Here is a 22,258-nt window from a genome sequence, read left to right as displayed (position 1 = left end):
CTGGCATCTCTTCACTGGCTACCCATTCCTTTTAGGATTCAGTACAAGCTGCTTCTCTTAATGTTTAAAGTTTTACACAACATAGCTCCCTCTTATCTGTCAGTCCTTATGTCATCTCACCATCCTATTCAAGATTTGCGGTCCAGGAGTTCAGGGTTTCTTACCCAGCCAAGAGTTTCTTCTTCCTTGCCTTGGTTTTGTCCTTTTTCACTTGCTGCACCGTTCTCCTGGAACTGCCTCTCTGAACATCTGCAGACTATCTTTTCCCTTGCTAGTTTTAAATCCGAATTAAATACTTCCTTGTTCTCTAAAGCATTTGGACCTGTATTTTAATATTGTTTAATATTTGTATATTTGTTAATATGTATTAGCTGTTTTTCAGTTTGTATTTTAACTGCATAACTTGCTTAATATTGTATAGTTTATATTTTAATGTCTTTTAGATTGTATGCTATTGGTAGGTTATATGCTGGTTTGATGATGCCGATAAAGTGCTATGCAAATTTATGGTGCTATATAAATAAATATCATCATCATCATCATCATCATCATCATCATCATCATCATCATCATCATCATCTGCCAGTGTGAAGAAGGTGAGAAACTGGGGAAATTTGATAGCCACAAACCAGCTATCTTATGGTGCTATATTCAGAGAGCTTTATCACATGGAGCAGTTTGCAGCTTTTTACAGCTCTGATCCGAAGCCACTGCGGGTCCAACGATGCGAATTCATGTGATAATGTGATGTATTATCACATGCGATTGCTTTCTATCGGGGGGGTCGTTCCGAGGTGCATCAACAATGAATCCGAAGTGACTCATCATTTTGGTGAATTCGGTAACAAGCGGATTCACAAAAATTGCTTCTAAGCTCACTTCGATTTCACTCTGAATTGGTCTGGTGTGGAATACAACTTTGCTTCCGTCCCAGTACACCCCCCAAACCCCCAAGGTCCCACATTTCCCATGATGCTGCCCTGCAATTTTGCCCCATTTGCTTCTGGTGCTCGGAAGGGTAGATTTAGATGTAGATGACCGGGATGGAGGGAATGAAACAGGAGGCTGGAGGGAGAGATGGGCACAAGGGAGGGGGCCTTCGGAGGTTGAGTGGAGCAACAAACTCCAATTCCCAGAATTCCATAGTACTGAGCCAGGACAGTGAATGTGGAGTCAAACTGGATTATTTCCCCAGTGTGGATGCAACCTAAGAGAAGGCAACTGTTACAAAGGGAAGGAGAATGGATTAGATTCAGGGAGGTGGTATTTTAGGGAGCATGGAGAATAAAAGAAAACGGATCATTTCTGCATTATTCCAAAATGGGTCTCCTTCAGATCCAAAGGATTTACTTCCAAGTAAACCTGCAGCTTCTATACTGATTATTTTGCAGTGAAAGAAATTTTTAATAATAATAATAATAATAATAATAATAATAATAATAATACCTTAATAATCATCATCATAAATGGATGGGGGCTCTGACACGGAGGATAGATGTAGATGTGGCTGAAATAGATGAGGAGAATGACAGGAGGATAGATGTAGCTGAAATGGATGAGGAGAATGACAGGAGGATAGATGTAGATGTAGCTGAAATGGATGAGGAAAATGACAGGAGGATAGATGTAGATGTAGCGGAAATGGATGAGGAGAATGACAGGAGGATAGATGTACATGTAGCTGAAATGGATGAGGAGAATGACAGGAGGATAGATGTACATGTAGCTGAACTGGATGAGGAGAATGACAGGAGGATAGATGTAGATGGAGCTGAAATACATGAGGAGAATGACAGGAGGATAGACGTACATGTGGCTGAAATGATTGGGGGCTCTGACATGGAGGACCCATTTGAATTTGGCTGCCCGGGATGGGAAAATAGAAGGGAGGAAGAGACGTGAAGCCATCATTTATGTGAGGCTAGCATTCACGTGAAAGTGGAACCAGGAAGTGGCCCCCTTCTTCACCCTGGAAGTGCAAAGGTTCACGATGCGTTCAGAGCCCCACTGAGCATGCACAAGGGCTCCAATTCGAATCATTGAATCCTCATGGTATGTACTGGTGTGGTAAGTCAATGTGCACTCACTCCACTTTGACTCAGGAATCACCACAATTTCATTCTTCACGTGTGATAATTCATCAAGTGAATTGCCTTGGATTCGAAGTGACTCTACTTCCCCTTCAATGCGAATGGTGTCTGGATTTGAGTTCCTGTCTCATGTGTGATAAGTGCCATGGTTATCAGGAGGAAACAAATTCTAAGGTGGCTTGGTGCTTGCAACCTCTTCCCACAGGGCCCTGGTATTGTCTGGAGTACGTATAAGAAACTTTGAGAAGAGGAAGTGTGGGAAAGAGATGGCCAGAGAGCTTCCTTTGGACAGTCTATAGCAAACATTCCAAGGCAGCCTGCAGAAGGGAGGGCCAACAGCACACAATTATCTTTTTTCTTTCTTTCCAAGAAAGCACCCTTGCCTGGAGATTTCTCCCCTCATCCTTGAGGCTTGGCCTTGGAAGCTGAGAATCCTACTCCCAGGGACCCTGGAACTGCTTTTGAGATGGGATGGGGGCTCAGCATTGGCAGGCAAGTTATTCCTAATGTTGCCTACTTGCAAGTACTTGCAGGAGGAGGGCAAATTGATTTTCTTGTCAAATCCTCTTAAATATGAAGACTCTTACAAGCACAGTGTGTACTTAGAAGTACCATCTATGTGTTCAGTGTAGTTTACTCCCACGTAAATGTGCCTAGGATAGATTGCAGATGGGCTTTATTATTCCTGGGAGGGCACAGGTATGATACCATATAGACTCGACTATAAGTTGACTTCATGTATAAATCAAGGGCAGGTTTTGGGACCAAAATTAGGGATTTTGATATGACCCATGGATGAATCAAGGGGTAAACTTAGGGTCTCAGCATCCTTCCTCCTCCTCCGCAGCCCAGCTGCCGCCTCAGGAGACTGTAGAACAGGGAAAGAGGCTTCAGGGGCAAGAACTTGCTCTGTCTCCTCCTCCACAGCCCACCTAACCCTTTGGGAGACAGTGGACTGGGGAATTTACCATATTGATGCTTGAATAAGTTGACCCAGGTTTTTTTTTGGGGGGGGTCAATATTTTTTGCAATTTTATTCTGATTTATACATGAGTATATATCGTATTTGTGTTAATATTTCTTAATGCTTGACAATTTAGTACACTCCTGGCTGACAATTCCTGAAGAAGCTCAGCTGCACAGTACTCTTGTGTTGTTTTGTCAGACCATCCTCCACTTGCCTTCCTGTTCAAGGGTCCATGTTACCTATCTTTGGCCAGGCTAGGTGGGGGTAATGAAAGTGGAATCGAAAGACCACACATTCCTCAGTTCTGATCTAAGATTTGATTTCAGTGTGCTTAAGACAAGGAATTGCCTTCATTCAATGGATCCCTCCTTTCATATTTGTTTTTGGCATCACTCGAGATTAGAGAGACCATTCTTGAACAGGGTCTTGGGAAGAAATGCCATAGGTAGCCTGAGTGCAAGTGCTAGGCCACTCAGCCAAGACAAACTGGCAAAGCCCCTTTATAGTTTAAGAGAATCACCTGCTGATTTACTGTCCAGCTGACAAAGTTTACTGCCCTTTGCTCTGCTTTGAACATTTTCATGAATGCTACTTATTTAGCCCTTATTCCCACCAAACTCTTACTAACCTCATGTCACCATTTGCGTCACTCTGCACAATTTGTTCATATGATTTCCACTTCAGAGTTCCCTAAGAGGATTGCTTGACTAAAGAGGCAACCAGTCTGTATTTGATACACAAATAGCCATGTTCATTAGCAAATAACACACTGTGAGGCAAATTGTGGTGGTGAATGGGGGGTGGGGGAACCAACAGTGAGGAAAGCCAATAGATTTGCAACTAAATCGGATAGACTTGGACATTTTCCTTGGTATGAAAGTCGTTCTGTAAAGCTCAGGGAAGCTGTCTAGCAGCCTGAGCTCCTGTAATTCCAGGATTCCAATCCCAGCTCTGACATTAACGCCACGTAATCCTCTGGCTCTGACATTAAGGGCAAACCTTCAGCTGGCACAGGTTGGCACAGCTCCACTGACATCAATGGAGCTATGCTGAGACTCCAGCTCAGCTAAACAACACACTCAGCTTAAATGTGTTCATTCAGTAAGTCCTGCTGGACACAGTGTCCCACAAAGCTCCACTGGAGACAGTAGGACTTACTCTTCTGAGAAGAGGATTGCATAGGACTACAAGGTAAAAGAAAATGAACATAAAAATATCAAAGTCAAAATTCCTCCTTTTTCTAGGCCTCTACTTGGAACAACACTGCAGCAATTCTCTGAACTACTTTGGGGAATTATTATTATGCACCAATTCAAGAAGAAACCAGGCAGGTTATTTTAGCAAATGAAGCTGAAATCCCACCAGTACTTATCCCCTTTCCAATCAATATATAAATATTGATATTGACTATTATAAATTATATATTTTATATTATATATATTATTTTATATTATATAGAACTATATATTTAACAATTTTGCACCCTTTCATTACATCCAAAATTTGTTGTCTGAGCTAGCTGTCTCACTTTGCTTAGTGCATACTATACAACTGTCCCAATTTGGCAGGGACTGTCCTGATTAATCACCTGTCATCCCATTAAAGGCACCAGATCCTGTCTGATCTTGGAAGCTAGGCAGGGTCAGCCCTGTTTAATACTCGGATGGGAGACTGCTAATGAATATCAAGTGCTGTAGGCTATATTTCAAAGACAGGAACTGGCAAAATCACCTCTGAGTATTATTTGTCTAAGAAAACCTTATGAAATTCATGGGGCCACCATACATTGACAGGCGACTGGGAAGAGCACATGCACTCACACTCTCTGTCATACAAACATCCCCCCCTTTTCAGCTACTTTTTAAAGGTTCCAGTTTATTTTTCCTTCCTCTATCCCCTTTGTTCTCAGTTTATTTCAATTGCTGCAAACTGAGGGGCTGTGCAGATAGCCCCAAAGGGTCGGCCTCCAACTACCTCTTTTACAGCCAGATCAAGGTCATGGCAACCGCATGCCATCGCCCTGATCTGGCCTTTCTAGGGTGCAAAAAAGGCTGCAAAAAGTGGCTCCTTTTTGCACCCTAGGAAGGATGTGATGGCTGCGCCGCTGCAACTTTACGGGGCTCCTTCGGTACTGCATCGTGCAGACAGAGGAGCACCATGATGTCGCATGCTGTGTAGTGCGGCGTGGCACACGGCATCACGCCACCATGGGGACGGAGCTGGGGCATGTGTCATATGGATGCTACACCCTAACTCTGCCCCCAACTTGGCCTTTGAGGCCAGCCTGCACAGGGCCACAGTCACAAGTATAAAAGTAGTTTGCACTCAATTCAGCCAGGAAAGGGAGAGGATAAATCTTTCCCTTCCCAGTAGGCTCAGGCAAAAGTAAACTGCTGCAGTGTCTCCCAGTTTGTGAGTTCTTTCTCATTAGTAACTTCCATCTTGATGACACTTGGATGTTGTTTGGCCACATGTGGCTTGTTTTTACATCTGTGAAATGTTGGGGGGTATAAAATAGTCATGTCATCTGTTGAAAGTCTTAGGGAAAGGTGAGGTTAGCCCGGTGAGATGTTGGAGGGTATGCTGGTGGCAGGGCTTGCTCTGCTCATAATGTCTCAACAGGTCTGCTGTTGTGAATCTTCTATTCACATTATGCCTCTACCTTGACACAGACTGGTGACTGTGTAGGTGTAGGTAAGTTTTCCATCCTAAACAGACTGTCCCTAGTCTGAGATATTGTGATAATAATTGTTGCATATGTAATTGTTGTTTATTGTTTTGATCTGATAATTGTAGTTCAAAATGTTTGTTTGTACAGGGTTGAGTACCCCTTATCCAGAAATCTGAAATACAAAACCCTTCAAAACCTGAAAGGTTTTGCCACCAGCTGCCCACTTCTGCCTTCAAGGTAGCAGCTGAAGCATTGCTGCTCATTCATATCTCTGATCCTGAGTCCCTTTCCAGCCTCACATCTCAAACACAACACATGTAGTGAACAAACAAAATGTAAGATTGGAAAGAGGCTGAGGAATTTTGAAATGGCAGGAAGTGTGGATTTATGCCTAGCACTACGCTTGGATTCACACCATTTCACAGATCTCCAGTCTCTCTCCAGCCTGGCATTTCTCTCCAGCCTCGCAAATACAGTACATATTACAATACTTGGGTTGTGTATTGTGTCTCATGCATATGCAAATACAAGTATTCTAAAATCAGGGGGGGAAATCCAAAATACTAAACACTCCTGCTTTCAGGCATTTTGGATAAGGGATAATTGATCTTTAATTGTTGTTTTTGGAATAGAAGGGTAGAATATAAATATGACATGACCTTGTAGAGTTGTAAAAAATACTGAAATAAGCAAAGCATTTTGAAATCTTTGTAACAGTTATATAGGTTCTAAGTATCACTGGCCTTTACTGATAAGTGTCAGTATTGTTAGCTGATTTTTGTAAGCTGTATTTTTAAAGCTGTGTTTTGTTTTAGCTCATCTCGTCAGCCACTGTAGGTCCTGTGCTGGTAATTAATTAATTAATTAATTAATTATGTCTCCTCTTTTTATGAGACCTTTGGTAGTCCTACTGATGGGAAGATAAACTAGCATTTTGTGGCTGAATCTGTTTGAAAGAATTGTGGGTAGAGTGTCTGAAATATCAACAGCAATTTTAAAAAATCAATACAAAGCTATTTCTCCTCACACACACACCCATCCTCTTTCCCCCTTGCCAAACTGTTGATTTGGCAAGGAATTAAAACAGCTGAATATCTATGGCAGGACATCAAGAGAGAAATTTTAACAGACGTCTAAGTACGTTGCATAATGCTCCAAACCTTAACTTACTGACTGTGTGGTACTAAACAACAATCAGATGGGATCTCTTTAACTTCAGAAAATAAGAACCAGCTGGGGAAAAGGAAAAGGAGGGAGGAGAAGGAAGCTGCAGCCACAAGCATTTTAATTTCCATATGGATTGTATATCTCCATTGTGCTGTATTTCCTGCTATATTGACATAATTCAGAGCCTTATGCTCCTTTCATATTTTTGTTATCTCACTTCATAGGACATGTTCCTCTTTTGTGTTACTTCCACAGAACTTTAATCTGTCAAGGTTAGTGAAACATTTTCAGTAGTGCAAAACAGAGGCCCATCTGGACACTTGCACACATGGAATTGATGATCTCCTATTCTCTAAAAAGAGTCAAGCTGGATCAGCACAAAGGCCTATCTATTCCAGTGTTCTGTTTGCACAGAGGTTACCCAGTTGCCTAGGGAAGGCTCACCAGATGAACTGTGTTAGATTCAAGCCAGAATCCTGTTAGTGATGTAAGTACACATGATTTTAGGTTATGGGTCCCAATGTCCTTTTTGGATATTGTGGGAGAAGAAGAATATTTGTTGTCATTCATTTCCTGGCTAAATAACACATTAGTGTGACTTTGCACAGTTTTCTACCAGTATTCATATATCCCAAAGTGTTCCAGCATTTATTCTGTGCAGAAATCTACACATGGATATTTCTATGCAAAAAGCGGGGGGTGGGGGTTGCATTGAAAACACTGCTGAAGACATGTTTTCTGCACAAAATTTTACATTTTTTGCAAGTGTATTTTTGTGTAGAATAACTCTAACACTTTGGGATATGTGAATACAGAGGAACCCTGCACAGAAATATTTTTTCCTTCCTGTTAGTAGAAAACTATGGAAATTATTCATTCTTTTATGTAAGGATGAAATAGTTGAAGATTTATATCCCTTTGTGTGTACGTGTGCATGTGCCTTCAAATAGCCTGTCAACTTACGGTGACCCCATGAATTTCATAGGGTTTTCTTAGGCCGAAGTGGTTTTGTCAGTTCCTTCCTTTGAAATATAGCTGACCTGCTTAGCTTCTAAGATCATAAAGGAGCGGGTGCTTTAGGGTATTCAGGCCTACTACTTGCATAATGTCCACATGCAGCAGCAACAATTTTCAAGCACTTGGAGCATGCCACCATAGCCACTTCATTTGTGCCCGAGGTTACTGAAATGCATAGTGGTTGGTGGGATGTTGGGGAGTTTATGTATATTTATAACTTTATGTTTTATTGTCTGTGTCTTTGACTGTACATGTTTGATGTTCCAACATAGTTCGGAAGATTTACTTCTTTGGATAGTGTGTCTTAGAATAACTCACCCAGCATGGACAGAAGCTGGCTGTGGAATACTAGGCTCTACAGTACAAAAATTAAAAACTCTAAACTGAGGGCAGAATACTTTCTGCAGTAGAATGCATAGGGAAACTCCAGTTATTCATTTCCATCTGTTCTTCTTCACTAAATTGTCCTTCATGAAGGAGTTGTGCAAGGTTTCAAATCTAGCCAGAGATCACACTTCCACTCCCTTTCTAGTCTGCACTTTAATTAAGCCTTCATCTTTTTGCTGTGATCAGGTTTCTTTACAGGTCCCCGCTTTTATGCATAAGACTAGCATTCATTCTAAGGATTAATGCCTTCTTCAGCCCTTGTCAAGGTCACGGCAATGCTGTTTATAGGATGATGAAAACTGTAACCTCATACACTGGAATAAGGATAGGGTTGCCAGCTTGGGGGAGATGTTTTGCACTGAGAGGACCTAAGTCAACAGAAAGGAGGAAATTTAAAGGCTTAGTTATTGGCTGGGTTACCCTACTCCCATCCCTGCCATCCCATCCCAAACCATACAGTCTTTATGTTTAGTCTTTAAAGGGTTAATGGTTAATTTTTAAAAAATTCTAAATGTTCAAGTCAGTTATGTTACATAGCTCAGCATATTTAAGTCAGCAGCTTTTTATATCTACTTACCCTCCAACTGTCCCTGTTTGGTAGCAACAGTCCTGATTAATCCTCTGTTCTCCCACTTTTCCAGTTGATTTTAAAATGTCCCTGTTTCTTTCTTCATCCTCAGTTTCCTTCTTCCTCCACAGATTACTTCAGTTGCTGCAAACTGAGGTGAAAACACAAAAAGTAGATTTCACTTAGCTCTGTGGGGAAGATGAGAGAGATAGTAGAATCTTGCCCTTCCCAATAGGCTCAAGCAAAAGCAAACTGCTGCAGCCTCTCGTAGCTTGGGCATGCCTCCTCATTAATAACCTTTCCATCTTGAGCACAAACTGATGTTGTTTGGCCACAGGTGTCCTAGGTTTCATTTATGAATTATTGGAGGGTATGTATCTAACTCTTTCCCAGTAACCATGGGCAATGCTCACACACAATCAGAAGCTTGATTGAGTTCAGTGGGACCAAATAACAGGTAAATGTATATAAGATTGTAGCAGACCAGGTGAGGGCAAACTGTATGGGATATGGGAGCAAATTTTCACTATTCCCGCACCCCCCAGACCACACTGGTCAGTCAGAGGCCCACCTGAAGTGATGCTCACCTTGAATCCCATTGTGAAAGAAAGGTGGGATATGAATCCTTGACATAAATAATCTATGCTTCCTCTTTCAGTTAGTTTACAGCTGATTTTAAAAGTTGGGGATTTACAGAAGTGGGAAAGGAGGCACAAGCAGCTATAGTAGAACTGGTTAAAGCAGAATCCCATTTCCCCAACTAAAGCTTAATTCCATTGTTTACTGCAGACAGAGTGCTGCAACCCCACACCAAAAATTAGTGTTTTTCCTGCCCTCCTTCACCATCCTCCCCCCTCCCCCAAAAAAAGTTCAGCTAAAAAGAGGCCAAGGAGAAAAGGAGAGGGGCAGGTGTAAAAAGACACTTGTAAAAGCAACTTCTTTGCTAGAGGCTTTGGCAGGATACAGACCGCCCCTTTCCCCTACAGATCAGGGCCTGAGCTGCCACAGTGGCAGCCCCGGAGGCCCTGAGCAGCTTTCCCGTGGCCTGGAAAAGGGTGTCCTTGGGGCTTCATGCCCCAAGGACACCCCGACAGCGGAGGGGAAAGAGAGGAAGGGGCCGCTTGGCCCCTTTCTCTTTTGTGTCGCTGGCGCAGCCATATAAAGGCTGTGCCAGTGACACAAGCGGTGGAAGGAGCTCCATTTTGGAGCTCCTTCCGGTGCTGCTGAAAGGGCGCCACAAGCACCCTGCAGTGGCACCAAGACATAAGAGCCATGCCGCACTGTTTGGACGTGACACAGCCGTTACGTCAAAATGGCAGCGCCCATGTAGACAGGGCACCGCCATATTGATGTCCTGGTGACGTAGTAGGGTTGCGGGGCGTATATAAGCAATGTCCCGAGGCAACCCTAGTACGTCGCCAGGACGTACTTAAAGGCCCGTCTACACAGGGCCAGTGTTAACTGTGGAGTGCCTATAATCTCCTACTATTTTCAGTTAAGGTGTAAGTCTCCTGTCAACTGGCAAAGATATGAAAATAATAACAGTCGTCCTCTTGATATGATTTTATAGCAAGGCAGAGAATAAGAATCATTCCCCTTTAAATGTCCATACTCTCCGGTACCTGCAGAAGCAAACACAAACATAAAAATCTAAGTGTACTGTACCTTTCAGAGACAGTAGTACTCAAAGGCATCTGGGACATTTGTTGGGAACTTAAAAGCACCTTCATTAAACAGTGAAACTAAAGAACTGAAAGTAGTAATAGTTTTGTGGACAAGGGTGCACTGTACTCTCTAGTAACAGCTTAATGGAAAAGCTGTTTTCAAACCCTAGGGCCCATTCACACAATGTAGTTATAGTTTTATGATTCCCCTTTAACTACTATGATACAGTCTTGTGGAATGCTGAGATTTGCAGTTTTAGAGAGGAGCATTCAGCACTCTCAGCCATAGTGCTCTACTGCCTTGTCAAATGACAAACCCCAGGATTCCATAGGATGAAGCCATCTGTTGTTAAACTGGTATAAAAGCACTATAACAGCATAGTGTGATTGGGCCCTAGGATGTTGTGTAATGAATAGTAGACACCAATAGCCTCAAGGCCTTCCAGTATGCAAAGCGTGCTGGAAGAGGTTTGATAGCATGGCAACTATTCTTCTGACCCCTCCAACTATAGGTCCCAGGGTAAATTCTGAACATTGGAAGCATCATCTACAAATCTCTTTCCAGCCTCATTTGTTAAGTCATTAAAAAAGCAGCTGTTTTGTACAATAAAAGTGTATATCATAAAGCACATGCACCTACTTAATACACAAGGAGTTGGGCATGGTTAAGAACTGACACAAAGAGATTGGCATGCCTAAGAACTATTTCCTTGGGCATGCATTCAGCTTAATGGCCTCTTTGGCTGAAACAAAATTGTTCAACTGGCTTTACACTATTCATGGGAAAATAAATTTTTGGATTGCAGCCTTCACAATCCACATGTCAATCACCATGCTAGTGGGGGATTCTGGGAGTTAAAATCTCCTCTCCAAATGTCCAGGCTGTATAGAATGTTATGGATATTCATAGAATCATAGAGTTGGAAGAGACCGCACGGGCCATCCAGTCCAACCCTCTGCCATGCAGGAAATCCAATCAAAGCATCCCCAATAGATGGCCATCCAGCCTCTGCTTAAAGACCTCTAAGGAAGGAGACTCCACTACACTCCGAGGGAGTGTGTTCCACTGTCGAACAGCCCTTACTGTCAGGAAGTTCCTCCTAATGTTGAGGTGGAATCTCTTTTCCAGTAGCTTGCATCCATTGTTCCGGGTCCTGTTCTCTGGAGCAGCAGAAAACAAGCTTGCTCCCTCCTCAATATGACATCCTTTCAAATATTTAAACAGGGCTATCATATCACCTCTTAACCTTCTCTTCACCAGGTTAAACATCGCCAGCTCCCTGAGTCGTTCCTCATAGGGCAAGGTTTCCAGACCTTTCACCATTTTAGTCGCCCTCCTTTGGACACGCTCCAGTTTCTCAATGTCCTTTTTGAATTGTGGTGCCCAGAACTGGACACAATATTCCAGGTGGGGATAAATCTACTTTCTAAATGAGTAATGGGGAAACTGGGGGATCTAGAAGGCAGAGCAATTGGGAATGTGCAGCAGGAGAGTCTTGAGACATGAAGTTTTTGGGAGGTGCTTACCCCTCACTGAAGTTTATATCCAGACTTTATCCCATATGTGATCCAAGGTGGCGTATAGCAAAAGAAAACAAAATACAACTAAAATCTATTTGATAGAAAGTTTGGGGTTGCTTTTTTTCAGTTTAAATAAGCAATTCTGTTAAAACCACTAAATTAAAACAGTTTTAAAAACACATTAAAACATAGTACAGTATCATCCAAAATCCACGAGGCCAGAAAGATAAAGGGCTCACCCACATGAATACACTTGTATAACACCTGAACTGAGGACCACAACTACAACATCTTGACCAAAGGCAGGGCTATAACTAACATCAACATTTTCTCTCTCTCCTGTATCATTTTTAACACTTTTACCTGATGAAAATGCCAGCAGAGCTTCAAAAGATTGCAACATGGGTAGAATGTGTTCTTTGGTTGGTCCAATAAAGGTATCACTGTCTTGTGGATTTTGGATAATACTGTACTTTGCTTATATAGCCAACATGGCTTACATTTGGATATATTAAAGCATAGTAAAAGGGATAAAAGCATGGCAGACCCCATTAAACATACCATCTGCCAAGGTATGTTAAGAGCCAAAGGCCTATCTAAACACCAAGACCTTTGCCTGGTGGCAGAAACAGAGCATAAAGAGCCAACTGAACCTCATGTGAAAAGGGGTTTCACAACTTGGGAGCAGTCACCAAGAAGGATCTCTCCCATGTCCTCCATAAACAGACTCTCGATTCGGGAAAGGCAGCAAGAAAGCTTTCCCTAGAAGTGCTTAAAACTCAGGCAGGCTCACAGAGAGTTTGTTGGCTAGAAGTAGGCACATGTAAGCACACTTAGATCTTGAATAAGAGGCCTTACAGCTAATCTCAAGTCTGAAAGTTCTCTACATTACTGAAATTCAACTCTTCAGAACAAATTCTACCCTCGGATTGGTAGGTGTATTGACTCCAGCATCCATCAAAGTGACAAGTAAATGTTCCCTGTGAACTCTGGAGAACCAAACAATAAGTCATGTGGGAGAAGCAGATTGTCATGTTTCTCCGTTCTTGCTTTGGCAATGGTTATATTCATGCTTATGACTAGGAGATTCAATTACTGTAATTCTGTATTGGCTGGCATCCCTAATAAGACGGCAGAAACTCCAGATGGTACAAAATGTTGCTGGTGGTAGGCTTTCAGAGAGGAAAGAATACTGCCACTCATCATGTGTGCATGAGGGCAAAAATGGTGGGCAGGAACATTTTCCCTGACAATGTTAGATTGCATACAAATTTCAGAAGCGCTCATCTAATGTATTTCACAAAATTAACATTTTCAAGCATTGCAATACTGCTTGAATATTAACTTCATTCCTAAATTAATTCTGTTCATTTTAAAGAGGCCAAGGTAAAAGAAAATCGGCAAAATCAATCAGATAACTGGAACATCATTAATGAAGTAATGTTTTAAAATATGCTAAAAATTTGCATACATAACACAGAGGTAAGGCTGGCCCAAGATACTGAATTCCAAGTTACTGAACACCTACACTGTAGAAATAATGCAATTTGACACCACTTTAACTGCCATGGCTCCATCCTACAGAATCCTTAGATTTGTAGTTTGGGGACGCGTGAGCACTTTTGAGCAGAGAAGGCTAAAGACCTTGTAAAACTACAAAATCCCAGGATTCCATAGGTTGGAGCTACGGCACTTAAAGTGGTGTGAAACTGCATTATCTCTACAGTGTATATGCACCTCTGGAGGACATTCCTTCTACAAAATCTAACAGGACCAAATGTTCTTTTCCCCAAGAAACAGGTGATGGAATGGGATTCTCCATTCTTCTGGGAGACTGCAGGCTGTCTCAGTGAGTGCAAGTGAAGCTCAGTCCATCAACATCTTGTTTCTTTCTTCAGTCACCCAGAGGACCTTTTCCATCGCAGCTCCGAAGCTATGGAATGACCTGCCGAAGGAGATCCGTGACATTTCTACTCTTACAGCCTTTAAGAAGGCTCTTAAAACGGATCTCTTCCAGCAGGCCTTCCCTACCTAGTTCTACTCCCCATTTACTGTGACTTATGTCACTCTGTCCACCAATTCTTCTCTTAAATTTAATGAGAAGAATTAAATTAAAATTAATTAAAATAAAATCCTTGCCTCAAGAAGAAGAGCCCTCCCTCCATGACATCATCATCAGACCTGGGAGGGAGTGAAAAAGAGAGGCCCAACTTCCATCAGGCCTAACTGTGAATGTACTCACTTCGCTCTCTGTAATTTTATTGTATTTTATTTATTTATTGTATTTTATTTTATTATCTTTATTTTTACTGTTGTAACCCGCCTGGATTCCTTGTGATTGGGCGGGCTATAAATAAATCATCATTATTATTATTATTATTATTATTATTATTATTATTATTCTCCCAGCATCTGCCACTAGAGGCAACCATCTGCCTAACAGTACAAGCAGCCTGCAACACAATTCACTTGTTGCTCAACAGTATACAGGTGTGTTCAAATAATACTTGTAGAATGGATGCCCATATTGGAGACCCAGTGTGGTGCAATGGTTTGAACCTTGCATTATGACTCTAGGGACCAAATTTCAAATCCTGGCTTGGCCATGAAAACCTACTGGGTAACCTTGGGCAAGTCACATTTTCTCAGCCTCAGAGGTTGGAAATGGCAAATCCACCCAGAAGATACTTGCCACAACCCCCCCCCCCCCCGCCCCCCATGATATATATAGTGGCCTTAGCGTCACTATAAGTCATGAACGACCTGAAGGCACACAACAACAACATTGCAGAATTTGAAACATGCTAGTTTGGGTACTGAAAAAAAGAGTTAGACAAATGTTTGAACAAGTTTCCAAGTTTTGATTTTATCCCAGGAACATGGCCAGGCCACTGAGAGGAAGCAAGCTCTTGCTTAACATGGGTTCTCTTTCTTCTTTTCTTTCTTTTAGAAAAACAAGTAAGCAAAAAAAAAGCAAATCCTTGGCCACCTTGGTATTTAAAGCTATTATTTCAAATTCTTGGAATATGTCCTTGAAACTTATGAAAATTGCTGGGCTGAACATTTAATATTCTGGGAAGGAATTATGTATCCCAAAATAGTGATATGCATATTTCCTGTGAAGTATTCAGAATTGGCCCAAATGACCATTTGGTAAAATGAGCCTTCACTAATGAGTCCCATTCTTTGGACTAGGAACGTCCTGAGTTTTTTTTATTCTTCTTGGGAAGGACTTCAGCATGTATTTCTCTCTCTCTCTCTCTCTCTTTATTTCTCTCTTCCACATCTCCCTTCCCCTTTCTGTTTCTTGCAGCATTGGCTTTCCTCCTCCCACAAAGCAACTGTAAAAATCACATTCAAATGCTGGGTTCCTCGGTCCCTACCCCCACCCTCCTTTGTCACAATCTACTGTGACCTGTGAGCACGTGTGCTTCCCAAAAGAGAATGAGGAGAGAAAAAAATTGTCAATGTTAGTTATAGCCCTGCCTTTGGTCAAGATGTTGTACTTGTTACACTTGGCAGAAACATTGCAAGATGTGAAAAATGTGCTTGTTATTCTAAAACAGACCGGTCCATAGCTGATAGAGATTCCATGAGGGAAGGATTCAGTGTAATACACTTCTTGTGTCATACCGAGGTGGGAATTGGGCAATCTTCCAGATGTTGTTGGACTACAACCCCCAGTCTTCTCCCTCACTGGAGGCCATGCAGGGTAGGGCTGCTGGGAGTTTCAGCTAAACATCTGGAGGGCCACATGATTCCCACTCCTTGGGTGATAAATGCCTTGTGTATCTTGTGCATCATAAGGCCAAACGTTTTGCTAGAGTATGGAACCAACCCAACATATTTAGATGCCTGAGCAAAGAATAAAAATCTCCTACAGTAGCTATTCCATATATAATATCAGATGGTTGACACTGGTGATAGTTTACATAATGGGAGTGTAATGAAGTTGTTGTTGTTGTTGTTGTTGTTGTTGTATGCCTACAAGTTATTTCCAACTTATGGCAACCCTAAGGCAAACCTATCACACGGTTTTCTTGGAAAGTTTTTTCAAAGGGGATTTGGCATTCCCATCCTATTAGGCTGAGGGGTTGTTCCCACTTAAGATTTGAAACGATTTAAAATACAACGTTTTTAATAAAATCGATTCAAAATAACACTGTTCTTATCCCGCTATCCAAATCGCTTTGTTCATCGTTCCCATCTGGTTATTTAAATCGAAGTTTTTACCTGCAAGCGTTCCTACTTGGCATGAAATCGGTGTTTAAATAAAGCGATTCTTCTCCTCCATACCTTATTTGGAGCTGTCAATCAATAGTACGTCAGAATGACGTAACGTTAATCCGGAATATTTGGAAGCGATTTATCTTTTGGCATCGTTTCCATTTCATTGACTGTTTGTGAATTTAGCGAATTTAGGAAAGCGAATTTAGGAAACCCAAGCTCTTTCCAGAGGAACTATGGGATAGGTTTTGCATGACAGCATCCCCTCTTCATGTCTCCCAAAAGACAGCCAGGGAGAATCCCTTCAGAGAGCACAGAGATCAATGGGGGAGGCTTCTGGCAAAGCGAAGCTCTTTCCAGAGGAACTATGGGAGAATCCCTTCAGAGAGCCCAGAGATCAATGAAGGAGGCTGCTGGAAAAGCAGGGAGGGAGCACTCTTCCCAAAGATTCTCTTTCCAGGGTTGGAGGAGAAGGCAGATTCCATTTGAGAAAGGGAGAGAGAAAGGCTCTATCCACCCCCCACCCCCCACCCCCATTGATTAGAGCCCTTCCCTGCCTGGGCGAGATCAGATGTCTCCTCGCGAGGAGCCATCCCTTCCCTGCCTCTCCTCCGTTAGAAATGGGCTCTCCCCACACAGAGGGGAGGTTGCAATCCACCGGGGAAAGCCTTGAGCAGCCGGGACTTCAGGTGTTTAAAGCGCTGAAGAGATTAAGCGCCTGTAAACCATTAAAATAAAAAATAAAAATAATCCTTATCTCTTATTGAAAGACCACAGCGGACAAAGGGGTGAGGGAAGCAAAAATGCCGACAGCCAGACGGATGGGGACAGAAAGGGCAACTCCCCCAAGGACAGCCCCATCGCACTCCGCTCCTCCCATTCATCTAACGCAATTTCAAAGGCTGTCGTTCCTATTTAAATGCTCCGGTTCCTAAATCAAATCAGTGGAAAAACGTAGGTCGGACCCTAGTGTTTTTTTAACACGCGTTAAATGAGGAAAACTCGATTCAAAATTTTATTCCGCTCTACAATTCGATTTGTAGTGGGGACGATTGCGGGTTGCTCTAGAACCGTTCTAGGTTTAAATCGGATCCTAATAGGAACGCCACTCCTTGGATTCGATTCAGAACGCGGGGTTTCACCTAGTGAGAACAACCCCTGAGAGAGGGTGACTTACCCAAGTTCACCCAGTAGGTTTCGGACCCTGGTCTCCAGGGTTCTAGTCTAATGCTCAAACCATGAGGGCTCTGGGGTAAATTATTGCTCTGCCCATAAAGCTAATCCAAAACATTTGCAACCTGGAAGCCTGCTGCTGCAGTGGTTAGTCAACTATAGTGGGGATTGGGGGAAAAACTGGTTCAATTCCTTATTCAGCCATGAAATCACTGTATGGCCTTGCTCCAGTCAATCTCTCTTATATGGACCTACCTTACAGGGTGGTTGTGAGGAGAATGAAGGAACTGAGAAGAAAAGGGCACCTCAGTACAGGAGGCAGAAAAGCACTCAGGCACCTCAGCTCATTGCTATGAGTAAAGACAGAATAAAATACATATTAAATAGCTATCTGCTGTCAGTCCATACTCTGCTGCCTCTCCTTTTCTAGGGACAGAGACATCCCTGCCTGTTAAGTCCTCAGATGGAGGCCACAGTGACTTTTGCCTGACTAAGGAGACAAAAGACCTGAATGTGAATATTTTTCTTCAAATCTATTGGCCTCCATGCCCATTGAGAGCATCCTGTGGGTGGGCACATAGTGTAACAATGAAAGGACATTGTGTGCTGTGGCTGTACTTAAAGAAAAATAGAAGATCAGCATGAGATACCTCAGTGTTTAGAAATCTGGCCCAAACTCTCCAAATGAATAACAATAATAGTTCCTTGTAATTAGCTTCCATTTATAGCATCAGACTGTAAGAAAGAATTAAATTCCAAGCTCTCTGGTCAGGATCCCCAGTGGAGGTAAACTGGCAGAGCTCCATCTGCTTTGTGGAAATTATGTTGATTTACACCATTGGAGGCTCCAGCTCCCACTTCTCTCTCTGTGTGTGTGTGTGTGTGTGTGTACATGTGTGTATATCCAATCACACCAAGAAAAGGCAGAGCTTCTTAGGTAGGGTGGGGGAAGCTGTAGCTATTTAATGAGAATAGTACCAGTACCCCACAGAGTATGAGAGCAATCTGACTAATTGAAACGACAGGGAAGTGTAAGTAGGACATTACACTTCATAATTACCTGTGTTGGAAATCAGCTGAGAGACCATTGTCGTGGTGGTTGTGTGCCATCAAGAATTCTCTTGGAGACCTCAAAGGCATCCATCTTTCCCTATGTATTGATCCTCACCATTTATTCAGAAACATGTGTTAAATAGATAGCCTGGTTTATTTTTTAACTGATTTAACCTGATATCACATGCTAGTTCAAGTATTGTAAAGTACAGTAAATCTCATGTACTGAAATCTTACTTTGAAATCTCACTTCAGTCATACATTGGCCCCTTGAATACATGGGCTTTGACTTTGTGAATTTAATTGTTCATTGATTGTCATACTCCGTATTATTCAATGGCAGTGATGTAGACTAGCATGCTTCCATGTTCATTTAATAATGTGGGGCATGATTATCTGCATTTTTTCGCATTCATGGAGTGGTTGCTGAAATGAACCCTCACGGATCCAAAGGGCCAATTGTACTTACATATTATTACTTATTTAGCACTGACTTCTTCAGAAACAAGCTTAGAGTCATTTGCTACAGTCTGAAGTAAACCTTTGGGTTCAAATGATTTATCTAGTTTGTACATGCCCAGGCTTTTAACTGTTCTAACTTGATTTAATGTGTTGGCTAGCTTAATATGGTTTAGAATGTAACTGTTTTTAATGCTTGGTATTTTAAATTTCATAAAATTGTTTAAATTGATTTGTATGTTTCTGAGAGAATGAGAGACAGAGAGACAAAGAGAGAGAGATATTGTTAAGATTTCAAGCCATCTTGGTATGGGTATTGGTATGCATGCCAAAGCTTAGCAAAGTTACTTTTTAGAGAGCAAATTTGCTAGTCAGCATGGTCAATGACCATAATGGCTGGGAGATTCTGGGCATTGTAGTCTAGAAAAATATAGAAGTTTTATACTGGTCAAAGACCGAATAAATTTTTATTACATTAAATATAGAAGTTTATGTGTGTGCATATGTATGTGTATGTGCATGGTTTAACTAATTGCTGCCTGGAACAGAAGCTTTCATTTTAAGTAGATTAGTAGGTAAAAATGAAGACAATTCACAGAGATAAGTAGGAATAAAACTGTGTCATTTAAAGTTCTGTGTAAATCAATGATGCATTCATGAGAAAATCAACCATCACAGACCAGCTTCCCTGAAAAACAGACTTCCTAGCACCACTACAGTGAACAGTCACAGAGATATGCATTGTGTACTCTAATGGATAAGAACACAAGAAGAACTTGCATGGATGAGACCAGTGGTCTTCCTAGTTTAATGTTGTTAAACAGGAGTTGCAATGACATCTCCTCTCCTGAGAAGCTGCTATAGAGGGGCATACTAACTCTGCACCTATAGCCATTGTTGCGAATTGCCTTGATAGCCATACCTTCCATTGCACTTTTAGTTCATGCTGTGATTTTGGAGTCCAGGCCCTTGCACACATCCTTGAAATACTCTATGCCAGACCTATGACTCCTCATGCCATTGTGGAAATGGCAGAATGAAAAGTACAAAGTATGCAAACCACAGCTTTATGAAGAGATCTCCTACACTAAGGGCTCTTGTGAACCACCATTTGTGCACCTCCATTGTACCTCTCTGAAAACACACCCAGTCTCAATGGCTGGCTTCCCATTGAGAAGGTTCTCTGCTGGAAAAAATCAACTGGATGCCACCAAAACAGGATATCTTCTTTGCTTTCCCTGTCACACTGAACATCAACAGGCAAATGACCCAAAACAGTGATGGAAAAAATACAGCACTGTGGTTGCAACAAAGATGAAGCAGAAGCCAAGCGTCAGCATTTAAGAAACCAAGCAACTGCACTGTTCTGTTTCCATGTATTGTTTCACTTCTTTGTATTCAGCCCTGTTCTGTTTTACAAAACAGACCAACTGAGAAGTGTTTGAACTATGTACCAAGAATAATATTCATTGTATGTTGAACTCCCTGCTTCAAAATGTCTAGATTGGAAATGATTTGTAGAGTAGCTAAATATCATTCAGTTGTAGTTACTGGTCACAAGAACTTGATGAGAGATAAAGGATGAAAATAATTCTTCTTACATAACATTATTTCACTATGGGCTAGTGTGGCTAACCATTGACTTAGGTAATTGTAGGACTGTGCACCTGAACTCAAGGATGTCAGAAGTGCTCTCAGTATGAGACAAGCCAAATCGTTAGAGACTGTCCTCTGATTTCTGGAGATCCTTTTCTTAGTGTCCATGGGGCACAACTCCACAATGGTAGGCATTCTCAAATTCAGACAATATATATGCTCATCTTCTTCTACTGTCAAAATCTTTCAATGCAGACAGTATCTTGAAAAATATAAAGACTTATGCCACAGATACCAAGGTTACACCACAAAATGCCCTTGTTACAAGGGGGAAATAATTAATGTTATTCTCACCATCGCACTGCCTTTCTGCTGATGGTAGTGGTTGGTTGGGCCTCCCATGTCAGAGAGGGTGAGGAACTAGACTAAACGTGTCATACAGCTACTGGGCAGCAGCAGCTACTGGGGACACTGGCAGAGGATCTCTCAGAGATATCAGTAATGACACCATAGCTAACATTTGTTAGCACTGTGCAGAAGGAAGCACAGGAAAACCCTTTTGAATGTCTTTTACACTGGAAAATGTATGATGAGACAGTCCAAAATGAAATAAGAGAGAATGCCAGAAGATGATACTTCCAGGTCAGAAGGCACTCAACAAGCTATTGGGAAACATCAGAGGACAATATTAGTAGTGGTGTGGCTAATGGCACAGCTGATCTCAAGCCAAAAGGACGTTCAGCTGTTGATGTGCTCAGAGGTGAAAGGAAAGTCCGATGCTGTACAACACATACTATAGGAACACGGAATGTTAGAAGCATGAATCAGGGAAAGCTAGACATAGTAAAACAAGAAACGGTATATATATGAAGATGAACAACGGCCTGAGAGGCAGGAGACTCCGCCCTCCGTAACTGCCATCCGCCGGCCTGAGAGGAAGGGGACTCCGCCCTCCATAACTGCCATCCGCCGGCCTGAGAGGAAGGGGACTCCGCCCTCCATAACTGCCATCCGCCGGCCGGAGAGGCAGGAGACTCCGCCCTCCATAACTGCCATCCGCCGGCCTGAGAGACAGGAGACTCTGCCCTCCATAACTGCCATCCGCCGGCCTGAGAGGCAGGAGACTCTGTCCTCCATAACTGCTATCCGCCGGCCTGAGAAGCAGGAGACTCCGCCCTCCATAACTGCCATCCGCCGGCCTGAGAGACAGGAAACTCCGCCCTCCATAACTGCCATCCACCAACCTGAGTGGAAGGAGACTCCGCCCTCCATACCTGCCATCCGCCGGCCTAAGAGGAAGGGGACTCTGCCCTCCATGCCTGCTATCCACCGACCTGAGAGGCAGGAGACTCTGCCCTCCATAACTGCCATCTGCTGGCCTGAGAGGCAGGAGACTCCGCCCTTCGTAACTGCCATCCGCCGGCCTGAGAGGCAGGAGATTCCGCCCTCCATAATTGCCATCCACTGGCCTGAGAGGCAGGAGACTCCGCCCTCCATAACTGCCATCCGCTGGCCTGAGAGGCAGGAGACTCCGCCCTCCGTAACTGCCATCCGCCGGCCTGAGAGGAAGGAGACTCCGCCCTCCATAACTGCCATCCGCCGGCCTGAGAGGAAGGGGACTCCGCCCTCCATAACTGCCATCTGCCGGCCTGAGAGGAAGGGGACTCTGCCCTCCATAACTGCCATCCACCAACCTGA

The 22,258-nt window shown here is 42.7% G+C and overlaps 1 long non-coding RNA gene across 3 annotated transcripts in view; it reads right to left on the bottom strand.

The window, feature by feature from the left end:
- Window positions 1-22,258, bottom strand: part of LOC149321394 (uncharacterized) — a 57,259-nt gene that overhangs the window by 12,396 nt on the left and 22,605 nt on the right. The window contains exons 1-3 of one of the 3 annotated variants that reach the window (XR_016277905.1): window positions 21,835-21,875; window positions 8,877-9,018; window positions 8,452-8,667 (exon numbers count right to left, since the gene is read on the bottom strand). This is a non-coding gene — a long non-coding RNA (uncharacterized LOC149321394). Of the gene's footprint in view, window positions 1-8,451; window positions 8,668-8,876; window positions 9,019-21,834; window positions 21,876-22,258 lie in introns of those variants that run through there. The other 2 variants (XR_016277904.1, XR_016277906.1) reach the window with 2 other exon arrangements.

This window comes from Sceloporus occidentalis, unplaced genomic scaffold (assembly GCF_023333645.1).
Source record: "Sceloporus occidentalis isolate IW3139 unplaced genomic scaffold, rSceOcc1.0.p SCAF_1, whole genome shotgun sequence".
In the NCBI taxonomy this organism is placed as follows: domain Eukaryota; kingdom Metazoa; phylum Chordata; class Lepidosauria; order Squamata; family Phrynosomatidae; genus Sceloporus; species Sceloporus occidentalis.
Note: the sequence above shows the minus strand (reverse complement) of the source record. Positions and strands in the feature narration are given on the sequence as shown.